Consider the following 14,338-nt stretch of genomic DNA (forward strand, 5'->3'; position numbering starts at 1 on the left):
AAAAAATTAAGAACTGTTTAAAACCTTTGCAACTTACAAATTACAGGTACTGAAATATTAAAGGCAAGTCGCCACAAACGCAGCAGAAGGTATCAGACATAAGAAATGGCAGTAAATAAGGTTTTAAAGGCTTACTGCGTAAATACAATACCAAATTAGAATTTTAAGGCAAATGACCACAATCACAATCACGCCAGGAACGGCAATAATACAAAAAATTTAGAAACATGCTGTAAAATAGGAAATACAATAGCAAAGGTAAATTAGAAAACAAGCAACTGATCACCAAACGTGTGAAATAAGATGATGGTAAGAACCACTTGCAAAGTTCTAAGCAAAGAAGGGAAAGCAGAAAGGTGGAAGGAGTATATAGAGGGTCTATACAAGGGAGATGCATCTGAGGACAATATTATAGAAATGGAAGAGAATGTAGATGGAGATGAAATAGGAGATATGATACTGCGTGAAGCGTTTGACAGAACACTGAAAGACCTAATTCGAAACAAGTCCCCGGGAGTAGACAACATTCCATTAGAACTACTGATGGCCTTGGGAGAGCCAGGCCTAACAAAACTCTACCATCTAGTGAGCAAGATTAATGAGACAAGTGAAATACCCTCAGACTTCAAGAAGAATATAATAATTCGAATCCCAAAGAAAGGAGGTGTAGACAGATGTGAAAATTACCGAACTATCAGCTTAACAAGTCACGGCTGCAAAATACTAAATACTAAATGGCAGTTATAAGAGTCGAGGGGCATGAAAGGGAATCTTTACAGACGAATGGAAAAACTGGTAGAAGCCGACCTTGGGGAAGATCAGTTTGGATTCCGTAGAAATATTGGAACACGTGAGGCAATACTGACTCTAAGAATTATCTTAGAAAATAGATTAAGGAAAGGCAAACCTACGTTTCTAGCATTTGTAGAATTAGAGAAAGCTTTTGACAATGTTGATTGGCACACTCTCTTTCAAATTCTGAAGGTGACAGGGTAAATTACAGGGAGCGAAAGGCTATTTACAATTTGAACAGAAAAAAGATGGCAGTTATAAGAGTCGAGGGGCATGAAAGGGAATCAGTGGTTGGGAAGGGAGTGAGCAAGATTAATGAGACAGGCGAATGGCAGTAAATAAGGTTTTAAAGGCTTACTGCGTAAATACAAATACCAAATTAGAATTTTAAGGCAAATGACCACAATCACAATCACGCCAGGAACGGCAATAATACAAAAAATTCAGAAACCTGCTGTAAAACTGGAAATACAGTAGCAAAGGTAAATTAGAAAACAAGCAACTTATCACCAAACGTGTGAAATAAGGTGATGGTGAGAACCACTTGCAAAGTTCTAAGCAAAGAAGGGAAAGCAGAAGGGTCTATACAAGGGAGATGCATCTGAGGACAATATTATAGAAATGGAAGAGAATGTAGATGAAGATGAAATAGGAGATATGATACTTCGTGAAGAGTTTGACACAACACTGAAAAACCTAATTCGAAACAAGTCCCCAGGAGTAGACAACTTTCCATTAGACCTACTGACGGCCTTGGGAGAGCCAGGCCTAACAAAACTCTACCATCTAGTGAGCAAGATTAATGAGACAAGTGAAATATCCTCAGACTTCAAGAAGAATATAATAATTCGAATCCCAAAGAAAGAAGGTGTTGACAGATGTGAAAATTACCGAACTATCAGCTTAATAAGTCACGGCTGCAAAATACTAAATACTAAATGGCAGTTATAAGTGTCGAGGGGCATGAAAGGGAATCTTTACAGACGAATGGAAAAACTGGTAGAAGCCGACCTTGGGGAAGATCAGTTTGGATTCCGTAGAAATATTGGAACACGTGAGGCAATACTGACTCTAAGAATTATCTTAGAAAATAGATTAAGGAAAGGCAAACCTACGTTTCTAGCATTTGTAGACTTAGAGAAAGCTTTTGACAATGTTGATTGGCACACTCTCTTTCAAATTATGAAGGTGACAAGGGTAAAATACAGGGAGCGAACGGCTATTTACAATTTGAACAGAAAAAAGATGGCAGTTATAAGGGTCGAGGGGCATGAAAGGGAATCAGTGGTTGGGAAGGGAGTGAGACAGATTTGTAGCCTATCCCCGATGTTATTCAATCTGTATATTGAGCATGCAGTAAAGCAAACAAAAGAAAAATTCGGAGTAGGAATTAAAATCCATGGAGAAGAAATAAAAACTTTGAGGTTCACCGATGACGTTGTAATTCTGTCAGAGACAGCACAGGACCTGGAAGAGCAGCTGAACAGAATGGACGGTGTCTTGAAAGGAGGATATAAGATGGACATCAACAAAAGCAAAACGAGGATAATGGAATGTAGATGAATTAAATCGGGTGATGCTGCGGGAATTAAATTAGGAAATGAGACGCTTAAAGTAGTAAAGGAGTTTTGCTATTTGGGGAACAAAATAACTGATCATGGTAGAAGTAGGGGGGTATAAAATGTAGAGTGGCAAAGGCAAGGAAAGCGTTTCTGAAGAATAGAAATTTGTTGACATCGAGTATAGATTTAAGTGTCAGGAAGTCGTTTCTGAAAGTATTTCTATCGAGTGTAGCTATGTATGGAAGTGAAACGTGGACGCTAAATAGTTTAGACAAGAAGAGAATAAAAGCTTTCGAAATGTGGTGCTACAGAAGAATGCTGAAGATTAGATGGGTAGATCACATAACTAATGAGGAGGTATTGAATAGAATTGGAGAGAAGAGAAATTTGTGGCACTACTTGACTAGAAGAAGGGATCGGTTGGTAGGACATATTCTGAGGCATCAAGGGATCACCTATTTAGTAATGGAGGCAGCGTGGAGGGTAAAAATCGTAGAGGGAGACCAAGAGATGAATATACTAAACAGATTCAGAAGGATGTAGGTTGCAGCAGGTACTGGGAGATGAAGAAGCCTGCACAGGATAGAGTAGCATGGAGAGCTGTATCAAACCAGTATCTGGACTGAAGACCACAACAGCAACAAACTTTGTAACACAAACCTTAACATCCACTGAACACTACTATGCTGGATTTATTCCAGAAGGCGACCAGAACTATTAACTAGACATATATAACATTTAATGTAGGCATTACTGGGTATTGTAATAAATAATGCAATAACATAACACAAGGACCAGTACATAAGTTCCTTGAAGGGTAATGAGGCAAATTATACCCGCAGTAGGCGTGGGCTGAAGGAACGTTACACTGAACTACTGGCCATCAGACCTCCTTTTAGAACACACATGTCTTACAAGAACCAAGGGGCCACAGACGATGCTCCAGGAATCGACCTCTGAGAAGATCTGTCAACAAACACTTTCGCGAGCAATGAGATAGGCAGCAAAGAGTTGCATTCATATCACAAGATGGTAATTCAGACTAGTGGCAGTCTAACGAATGACTAATGATATCTTTCTGTGCTACCTGACGTCCGATAAACGAAATGCAACGATGGAACAATACACCAAAGCCGGCCTGCACTACGTTCCCAGAACAGTGTTTAGAGCGCCCGGAACGAGAAAGGAACCACTACCACCAGAGTAGAAGAATCACCAACCGGCCTACAATCAGGAAAGCTGTCAAAACTACACACCTTACCGGACAGCAGCAGCAAGGCGAGGAAACGTACGTTGCCGTTACATACACTAACCCCGGGGCAGGTAACTGGGGCGTTAAGCAGACAACAGACAAGAAAAATTACCGCTGGTTGAACTTAACAAATTGTAACAAGCTGAACGCAATAAATAGTAATAAGAAGACGAGGAAAGCTAATCAGATCCGCCTTCCCCAGGCACTCCACTCGCTGCTCTTCACACTTGTATCTTTCAGTGTAGATACAATTCACTCTCTTAGGGAATCCATCTTCGCAACACTCAAACTGTTCACCAGCAACTATTTTTTCACATTCCCAGCATTGGTAAACACAAAAATCTTTGAATTCTCCATTGATACAAAAATCATCTTTATTATAATTTGGTCAAACTTGCACAATAAAACCCTCACTAAATTTGCTTTCATAAATACCACCTTTTTGCAATCTGAATTGCTTGTAATATTTTTGAGTTCCAATTTTCACTGACTGATTACAATTCCTGCAAAGTTGAAAGCTACATTTATGTTCTTTAGATATTAGTTGTACAAGAGTTTTAGTATTATTGGCACTGATGGAACTGATTTTTCTTCATATGATGGAAAATCCAATCAAAAGTTAACTGATAACTATGTGGCGAAGTTGTTCGAGGTCATCACTATAAAGAAAGGAAACAATGTTTTATGTAGAATGGAACACCCAATCATTGCATCTGTCGTTACAAGATTAACTTCAACTATAGCTCATGAGTTAACCATGCAAGGAAATTTCCTTAAAAATGATAAGATAAAAAGTAAGAAAGATTAAGTACTTTTTCCACTAGATTTGTTTGGTGGATTTTTCCAGAGTCTATAAAGAAGTGATCTGGGAAGGAGATTTAAGAGTAATTTTAACTTAGAATTCAAGTGTTCGAGATGCTATTCTTAGATGAGCTGATAAAAACTATGCTGGAATTTAAATAAAAAATACACTTCCAAAAGAAGTGTATCTTTTATTTCAATTCCAGCAATGTTTTTATGATCCTATCTAAAAATAGTATCTCCAACACTTGAACTCCAAGTTGAAATCCAAAGTTAAAATGACTCTTAAATCTCCTTCCCAGATCACCTCTTTATAATCTCTGAAAAATACACAAAACAAATCTGGTGGAAATGTACTTCATTTCCTAAATATGGTAAAATTATAGTAGAATGTATGGAAATTCGTGTTTCTGCTATGGAATATGAACCAGAATATTCACTAGAGCTAGAAGAAGAATGACTAAAAAATCTAAAAATTGCGGTTTGTTTCTTTGAGTCAAAAACAGTGGAAATAGCCAGATTACAAGAAAAAAGAAATTTTGAACTAAATATTACTAATTATTGTAATTCTTCAGAATTTGATATACTTTTTTTGTGTTTCAAACTAATCGAAAAATAAACAAATAAATATTTCTTCCTTATTTGATCATATTAAATTAGAAATTATCTATCAGAAAAATGGAAGAAATGAATTTTTCCTCAAGAATTATGGAATCTTGATCCATCAACTAATTATATGAAAGCATTTGATAATTTCCTCAGTTTTAGGAGAATCACTGAATGAATGATGAGGCTAATGACAATCCCCTCAATTTTATTTAAAATTGTCCTATTTTTGTTGTAAATATGTCTAGGAGAATGAATGTGTTCGCCACACCGAAAACTAAAATGAAATTAGTAGCCACTTTTAATGATAAAATTCTGAAAGTTACAATTGTCTCCAATTTAACATATGACGCTCAGCATAGAATTTTGGGTGAAAATTTTTCATATTATAATTTTTTATTCTATGTAAATGGATACTCTACTGAAACAGCTCAATAATGCAAGCAGTTCTAACTTGTTTCAAAAGATTAGTGAGCTAGAAGTAAATCAATTGTATTACACTACAGGCTGTGAATATTTAAAAACTAGATACGGGGAGAAACTTTGTATGGCGCTTGATAGTAAATTTAAAATTATTTTGCCACACACGTTTAATAAAATAATAACTAACTGGGACTTTCAGTTTTTTGAAGATGGTAATATTAAGCTAAAATATAAAGGAGGAGAAGTACTAAAAATAATAACGAATTTCACGATCTAGAGTTCATTTTGAGAGTAAATTTTAAATCCAGAGGTGACCTCGAGTTTAAATTTTCAAATATAATTTCACTGAATCAATTTTTCATATTTTATTTTTGTGGGTGGGTGGGTTTCATCATTAAATAATTTCTTAATGAGCTCAACCTAGCCATTTGCTACTCGAGTTACAGGCTTTTCGAAGAAATACAGCAACTCCCTGACTCTTTTGATCCATAATGTCACAAGTGTAAGTTGGGTTTCGGAAGACCAATGTTCTAGGAATCCATGCTAGTTAGCATGTCGGAGGTTGTTCTGTTCGAGTATCAGTACGTTTGAACTCAGACTACGTTCTAAGACTCTTCAAAAGATAAAAGATATTTGACGGTAGTTTTGTGGATAACTTCTCCTCTCCTTCTTGTAGACGGATGTGACTTGTGCTTTCTTCCAGCTACCTGCAGGCAGTTTTTTTTTCCATCGCAGCTGACGTGGCCTTCCTCGCAGCCATCACCGGCCTCAATTCGAGAGACGTCGCTCAGCCTACGGCTGTGAATGGGCGTGCATCACGTGGGGGCCGGACAGTTGACAAGCGCCTCCTGCGACGGCAGTTACGTGACTTCCCTTCCCACGGCTAGCAGCCGCCGTAATTGCATCCCAAGGCCGCAGCCGCCACGCGCCCGGTGGTCGTTGTAGCTATTAGGCAACTGCCGTGTTGCGTGCTGACGTTGACTCAGAAGACGTTTATAATTACGATACAGGATGGTTTTTGTGAACTTAGCGCTATACCCAGAAAAAGCTGGTGTCTATTCACGCACCCACTGCAAGATATATAGCCGCTATGTCCGATTTCCTGTTGACGATGTTAATAATGATTTCGACACGGCTGTTAGATACTATGTAAAATTTTTATTTTCTTGTATTTGTGTTTGGTGCACGTAAAATGCTACCAGCACCATATTATATTAGTGATACATCCCACGACTAAAAGAAATCTTTGTAAGTACATACTGAATACGAGGCAGTTGATAAGAGACCGTAATCGTGGGAATGGGTGACAAACATAAGCGTCCCCTCTTGGAATCAGGGGTACAGGCTGTTGATTCATTACAGAATTCTCACGAATTTATAGCAATGATTGTCTGCGACTCTACTGCACTGCAGATTTAACACTGCCGCACACGTCGGGAAATGCTGTGACTTTAACAACGACTATGTGACTTGTAAAGGGTGATCATAAACAGACTGAAAAGCTTGTAAGGGTGTTGCAGGGGTGGTTTTGTTGCGAAATAATTCTTAAGGAAAAAAAATACTACATGTTGCGCTGTTTCCGGGTCATTTAGCACTGGAGGTAACCAATCAGATCGTTGCGTTCGCAAATTCAAGCACTTTTACGCGCTGAAATGCATTAATGCACAGACGTCTGTGGGCCCGAGAGTTACCATCTGTCCCAACACTCATTATCAATTAAATTGTGCCTTTATTGGAAGAACACTGTCTCTGGAACGGTGCTTGAATTTCTGTGTGCAACGACCTGCTTGGCTAACTTCAGTGTTCAATAATCCGGAAAAGACGTAACGTATCGAACTTTTTTCTTAAAAATTATTTCTCGTCACAATACCTTCTGCAACACCCTTACAGGCTTTTCAGACTGTTTCTGACCACCCTGTGTAGCCAGAATTGTTTTGGTTGTAGCTTTTTATGGGAAATTGTTTCGAAATCTTAATGCAGGTTTGATCTCGGTGTGTTCTGCAGTCAATATGGATGTGAAGCTTTACCGAAATGCGCCTTAACTGCGTTATAAATTTTTGTTCTCTCACTCCTCACCATACACCTTATCCAGGTACAGAATGGAACTGGTCCAACATCTACTGAAAGGATTGCGAGACTAATTCCAAGCAAAACATAAAGTTGAAAACAGCACCCACCCCATTATCTGTTCCAATTCCCACAACGGCACACACTTTCTTTGCAGACAACGGAATCAAAACAGTAGTTCAAATTTAAAATTTCTGATCACTTACATAAAATTTCTAGACTCCTTGGATCTTCTTGAGTAAGTTTCTGTAGACGCCAATAGCGACAAATGAAATTCTTTTAGATTATTGATGGAGAAAAGGTAAATAACAGTAGGAGTACACTAACTTCTTCTGAAAAATTGGTGTTGTTACATTATCTTTTGTTTATGCAGTGTCTTCCAAAGGTGAAGATTAAGCAATACCTAGCTATGGCATTATCGCCTGGCAGACATTCAATGCCAGAATGAACCTCTGATACTGCAGAGAAGCATGCGCTGTTTTGAAACTTGTTGGCAGCGGAGAATCTAGGAGGCAGGTACATGCCTGGCAAGAGGGAGCCTAGGAGAGATAGCCAGTATGCTCACTGCTTGCGAAAAGTAGCGTTCCGAGTTTGAGTCACTGTTGGGTACAAAGTTTTAATTTACCAGGAAATTCCAAAAAGCGCACATCCCACTTCAGATAGAAAGATTTTAATCTCCTATTCTTCGACTAAACTCTGCAGTATCCTTTCCTCCGGGAGTGCTGGGCCCCGCAGGTTTTACGAGAACTTCTGTTAAGTTTGGATAGTAGGAGATGAGGAACTGTTCGAAGTAAGGCTGTGAGGGCGGTCCATAAGAACGGCTTGGATAGCTGTAAGTGCCCTACCGCACTGGGGTGCCGCTGCGGTGCCACTGCAGCTCTGCTGGCTGAGGCGCTAGACGCAAGAATGCGACTCAGTGGAGCCTGCAGCATCTGGTGTCTACCTGAGTGAGACAGATATGTCAGCAGACCTGCCGCTGCGAGGTTCTGCCAGCCTGGGAGCCCTGCTAGCCGAACAAATGTTCAGATGTGTGTGAAATTTTATGGGACTTAACTGCTAAGGTCATCAGTCCATAAGCGTACACACTACTTAACCTAAATTATCCTAAGGACAAACACACACACAACCATGCGCGAGGGAGGACTCGAACCTCTGCTGCTAGCGGAAAACATGGCGGCTCATGGGAGATACCACACCAGGACGCCAGCGGGCAGACCTCAGAAGTGCCACCTGCCACTCAACCAAACGTAATTTTTTTTCGACCAAGTGAACGCTATGTATAATTTTGACAACGAATCTTTTATCTGAGACATTCAGATGGGACCAGCACTTTTGGACACTGCATCTCAGATGTACAAAGTTTCAGGGAGAGCATAAGGGAATAGTTGACAGGAGTGGGGGAAAGAAGTACAGTAGAAGAAGAATGGGTAGCTCTGGGGGATGAAGTACTGAAGGCAGCAGAGGATCAAGTAGGTAAAAAGACGAGAGCTAGTAGAAATCCTTGGGTAACAGAAGAAATATTGAATTTAATTGATGAAAGGAGAAAATATAAAAATGCAGTAAATGAAGCAGGCAAAAAGGAATACAAACGTCTCAAAAATGAGATCGACAGGAAGTGCAAAATGGATAAGCAGGGATGGCTAGAGGACAAATGTAAGGATGTAGAGGCTTGTCTCACTAGGGGTAAGATAGATACTGCCTACAGGAAAATTAAAGAGACCTTTGGAGAAAAGAGAACCATTTGTATGAATATTAAGAGCTCAGATGGAAACCCAGTTCTAAGCAAAGAAGGGAAAGCAGAAAGGTGGAACGCGTATATAGAGGGTCTATACATGGGCGATGTACTTGAGGACAATACATGGAAATGGAAGAGGATGTAGATGAAGATGAAATGGGAGATACGATACTGCGTGAAGAGTTTGACAGAGCACTGAAAGACCTGAGTCGAAACAAGGCCCCGGGAGTAGACAACATTCCATTAGAACTACTGGCGGCCTTGGGAGAGCAAGTCCTGACAAAATTCTACCATCTGGTGAGCAAGATGTATGAGGCAGGCGAAATACCCTCAGACTTTAAGAAGAATATAATAATTCCAATCCCAAAGAAAGCAGGTGTTGACAGATGTGAAAATTACCAAACTATCAGTTTAATAAGTCACAGTTGCAAAATACTAACACGAATTCTTTACAGACGAATGGAAAAACTGGTAGAAGCCGACCTCGGGGAAGATCAGTTTGGATTCCGTAGAAATATTGGAACATGTGAGGCAATACTGACCTTACGACTTATCTTAGAAGAAAGATTAAGGAAAGGCAAACCTACGTTTCTAGCATTTGTAGACTTAGAGAAAGCTTTTGACAATGTTGACTGGAATACTCTCTTTCAAATTCTGAAGGTGGCAGGGGTAAAATACAGGGAGCGAAAGGCTATTTACAATTTGTACAGAAATCAGATGGCAGTTATAAGAGTCGAGGAACATGAAAGGGAAGCAGTGGTTGGGAAGGGAGTGAGACATGGCTGTAGCCAATCCCCGATGTTATTCAATCTGTATATTGAGCAAGCAGTAAAGGAAACAAAAGAAAAATTAGGAGTAGGTATTAAAATCCATGAAGAAGAAATAAAAACTTTGAGGTTCAACGATGACATTGTAATTCTATCAGAGACAGCAAAGGACTTGGAAGAGCAGTTGAACGGAATGGACAGTGTCTTGAAAGGAGGATGTAAGATGAACATCAACAAAAGCAAAACGAGGATAATGGAATGTAGTCGAATTAAATCGGGTGATGCTGAGGGAATTAGATTAGGAAATGAGAGGCTTAAAGTAGTAAAGAGTTTTGCTATTTGGGGAGCAAAATAACTGATGTTGGTCGAAGTAGAGAAGGAATAAAATGTAGACTGGCAATGGCAAGGAAAGCGTTTCTGAAGATGAGAAATTTGTTAACTTCGAGCATAGATTTAAGTGCCAGGAAGTCGTTTCTGAAAGTATTTGCATGGAGTGTAGCCATGTATGGAAGTGAAACATGGACGATAAATAGTTTGTACAAGAAGAGAATAGAAGCTTCCGAAATGTGGTGCTACAGAAGAATGCTGAAGATTAGATGGGTAGATCACATAACTAATGACGAAGTATTGAATAGAATTGGGGAGAAGAGGAGTTTGTGGCACAACTTGACAAAAAGAAGGGACCAGTTAGTAGGACATGTTCTGAGGCATCAAGGGATCACAAATTTAGCATTGGAGGGCAGCGTGGAGGGTAAAAATCGTAGAGGGAGACCAAGAGATGAATACACTAAGCAGATTCAGAAGGATATAGGTTGCAGTCAGTTCTGGGAGATGAAGAAGCTTGCACAGGATAGGTTAGCATGGAGAGCTGCATCAAACCAGTCTCAGGACTGAAGACCACAACAACAACAACAACGTCTCAGGACTATTCAGAGTACAAATGAAGAAAAGGTGTTGGAAGTCGTAAATGAAGTGCCTCCACACAACAACCACACTCAAACTCTCCCTATAATATTGCACCTTTTGGACACTGGCCTGCTGGAGACGGTGGAAATTATCGATACTCAATTTCTTAACAGCCTTTTCCCGAAACTCCAGTTCAATTAGAAGACCTTTACAGCACAGGCAAAGCACATTACTGTCCAGAATGTGAAACGTTTCCTCAAACTCTACTTCCAGACTGAAATATCCCAGCTGCAACTCCTACAAAAAGTGATATTAATGGGCCTAATCATCAGACACGGTAAACTTATTTTAAGAAGTAATACGCGTTAACAAAAATGAGGCAACTTACCAGTTTTTTGTCTTGAATATTTATAAATTGAATTTCAGTTATATTAACGTACTTTAAGGGGGGTAGGACGTGAAACGGGCCGACTTGGAGCAGGAGAGGCACCACAGGACATTTTAATTTACACTGTCTGTAATTTTACCAATAAATTCTTAAAACTTTGTTGGCATGACCATGAAGGATTCAGGATTCACACTCATAGCAGAGGAAGTTCAAAAACATAACAAAACAATTTTTTTACGTGTGAAATTTCATCATTTTTTCACTTGGTATTGGCTGCATTTGTTGCTGTAGGTACACTTTTCTTCATAAGTAAGAGAGATTCTTCGATGAATTTTGCACAGCATACAAACCATACTTACAGATGTATGAAACTCTAGAATTTCCCAAATCTGTTAAAAACTATGATAAAAATTGAGATAATTAACTATAAAATTCGAGTTTTCTCTAAACACAAAGTTTTAAAAGTAACAGACGATTCATTTTTCAATAGATTAAATAAATTCTAGAGTTCCATACACCTGTAAGTATGGTTTGTGAGCTGTGCAAAATTCATCGAGAATCTCTCTTACTTATGAAGAAAAGTGTACCTATAGCAACAAATGCAGCCAACAGTAAGTGAAAAAATCATGAAATTACACATTTAAAAAATATTATTTTTTCGTGTTTTTGAACTTCCACTGCTATGAGTGTGAATCCTGGATCCTTCCTGGTCATGCTGACAAAGTTTTATCGATTTATTTGTAAAAGTATAGACAGAGCAAATTAAAATGTCCTGTGGTGCCTCTCCTTCTCGAAGTCGGCCCGTTTGACGTCCTACCCCCGTTAAAGGAAAGTTGAAAAATCTCTACTAGATATACTTTACAGTTACAGCTAAAACTGTGAATATCACTACGGACAACAAATAATTAGCTACTGATTACACAGGTCACAAAAATCTTTTCTTCCAGCGAGGTTACTTTCCATAAAACTGAAACTCCCCTTTGAAAATTTGAAATTTGTGGTAAGGTTCTATGGGACCAAACTGCTGACCTCTTCGGTCCCGAGGCTTACAAACTAATTTATGTAACTTAAACTAACTTACGCTAAGAACAACACACACCCATGCCCGAGGGAGGACTCGAACCTTCGACGGGGATAGCCGTCCCAACCGCGAAGATGCGCCTCAGAGCGCGCGGCTACTCCGCGCAGCAAACTCCCCTTTGACATGAATGGGACATATAGAAGCGTGACGCTGTGGACGGGGCAGACGTGAATACAGGATCCTGTTGTGGAAACGCTGCTAATTATCTAACATACTATTTACTTTCCAACATGCTCACATAAGCATATATCGATCTTTCAAAATTCTCACCAATAATATGAACATTAAAAACAAACCCATTCCTGTTTCGTAAGGTAAATCTTTACAAGTCAGCAAAACAGTGGTCAAATCATAAAAATTTTAAATACCCTTGCTTAATTCGCCTCATAAGCCGCAGAAATTTCAGTAATACAGTATAGAAACACAGCGTTTAAATTATGGCCCAAATAGAAGTTACAAACATCAGTTTAAATAAAGCTAACGACAGAGACTCTAAAACCAATACCGGCTTTAGTCACCAAATTCACGATGAAACTTAACAGACTAAAATACATAAGCTCCTCCAGAACACGCCATGGAGGCCTAATGGTACCGACCGGCCGCCGTATCATCCTCAGCCCATAGGCGTTACCGGATGCGGATAGGGAGGGGCATGTGATCAGCACACCACTCTCCCGGCCATATGTTAGTTTCCGAGACCGGAGCCGCTACTTCTCAATCGAGTAGCTCCTCAGTTTGCCTCACAAGGACTGAGTGAATCCCGCTTGCCAACAGCTCTCGGCAGACCTGACGGTCACCCATCCAAGTGCTAACCCAGCCCGACAGTGCTTAACTTCGGTGATCTGACGGGAACCAGTGTTACCACTGCGTCAAGGCCGTTGGCTGAAATTTAACAAAGAATTAAAATAAGCTGTCACGATAATCTAATTTGATTGCCTAGCTATATTAGGACAATTTTAAATACAACCAATAGCATAAAACTGTTCCACTTCTTTAATTTAATTAACACCTATCAGGTATCTCAATACCCTGACATGTCTCTTCCAAAATTGCTTGAAAGTAGTACGAGGTGCATTCAAGTTCTAAGGCCTCCGATTTGTTTTCTCCGGACTGGAAAGAGATAGAAACATGCGCATTGTTTTAAAATGAGGCCGCGTTCATTCTCAATACGTCCCAGAGATGGCAGCACCGTACGGCAGATGGAATTTTACCGCCAGCGGCGAGAATGAGAACTGTTTTAAATACTTAAAATGACGACGTTTTCCTTACTTGAACAGCGTGCAATCATTCGTTTTCTGAATTTGCGTGGTGTGAAACCAATTGAAATTCATCGACAGTTGAAGGAGACATGTGGTGATGGAGTTATGGATGTGTCGAAAGCGCGTTCGTGGGTGTGACAGTTTAATGAAGACAGAACATCGTGTGACAACAAACCGAAACAACCTCGGGCTCACACAAGCCGGTCTGACGACATGATCGAGAAAGTGGAGAGAATTGCTTTGGGGGATCGCCGAATGACTGTTGAACAGATCGCCTCCAGAGTTGGCATTTCTGTGGGTTCTGTGCACACAATCCTGCATGACGACCTGAAAATGCGAAAAGTGTCATCCAGGTGGGTGCCACGAATGCTGATGGACGACCACATGGCTGCCCGTGTGGCATGTTGCCAAGCAATGTTGACGTGCAACGACAGCATGAATGGGACTTTCTTTTCGTCGGTTGTGACAATGGATGAGACGTGGATGCCATTTTTCAATCCAGAAACAAAGCGCCAGTCAGCTCAATGGAAGCACACAGATTCACCGCCACCAAAAATATTTCGGGTAACCGCCAGTGCTGAAAAAATGATGGTGTCCATGTTCTGGGACAGCGAGGGCGTAATCCTTACCCATTGCGTTCCAAAGGGCACTACGGTAACAGGTGCATCCTACGAAAATGTTTTGAAGAACAAATTCCTT

General features: G+C 39.9%; 1 pseudogene; it reads right to left on the bottom strand.

Moving 5' to 3' along the window:
- Positions 1-13,145: 13,145 nt before the first annotated feature.
- On the bottom strand, positions 13,146-13,263 carry LOC126238599 (5S ribosomal RNA; annotated as a pseudogene).
- Between the last annotated feature and the right edge of the window lie 1,075 nt (positions 13,264-14,338).

Source organism: Schistocerca nitens, chromosome 2 (assembly GCF_023898315.1).
Source record: "Schistocerca nitens isolate TAMUIC-IGC-003100 chromosome 2, iqSchNite1.1, whole genome shotgun sequence".
Taxonomy (NCBI): Eukaryota; Metazoa; Arthropoda; class Insecta; order Orthoptera; family Acrididae; genus Schistocerca; species Schistocerca nitens.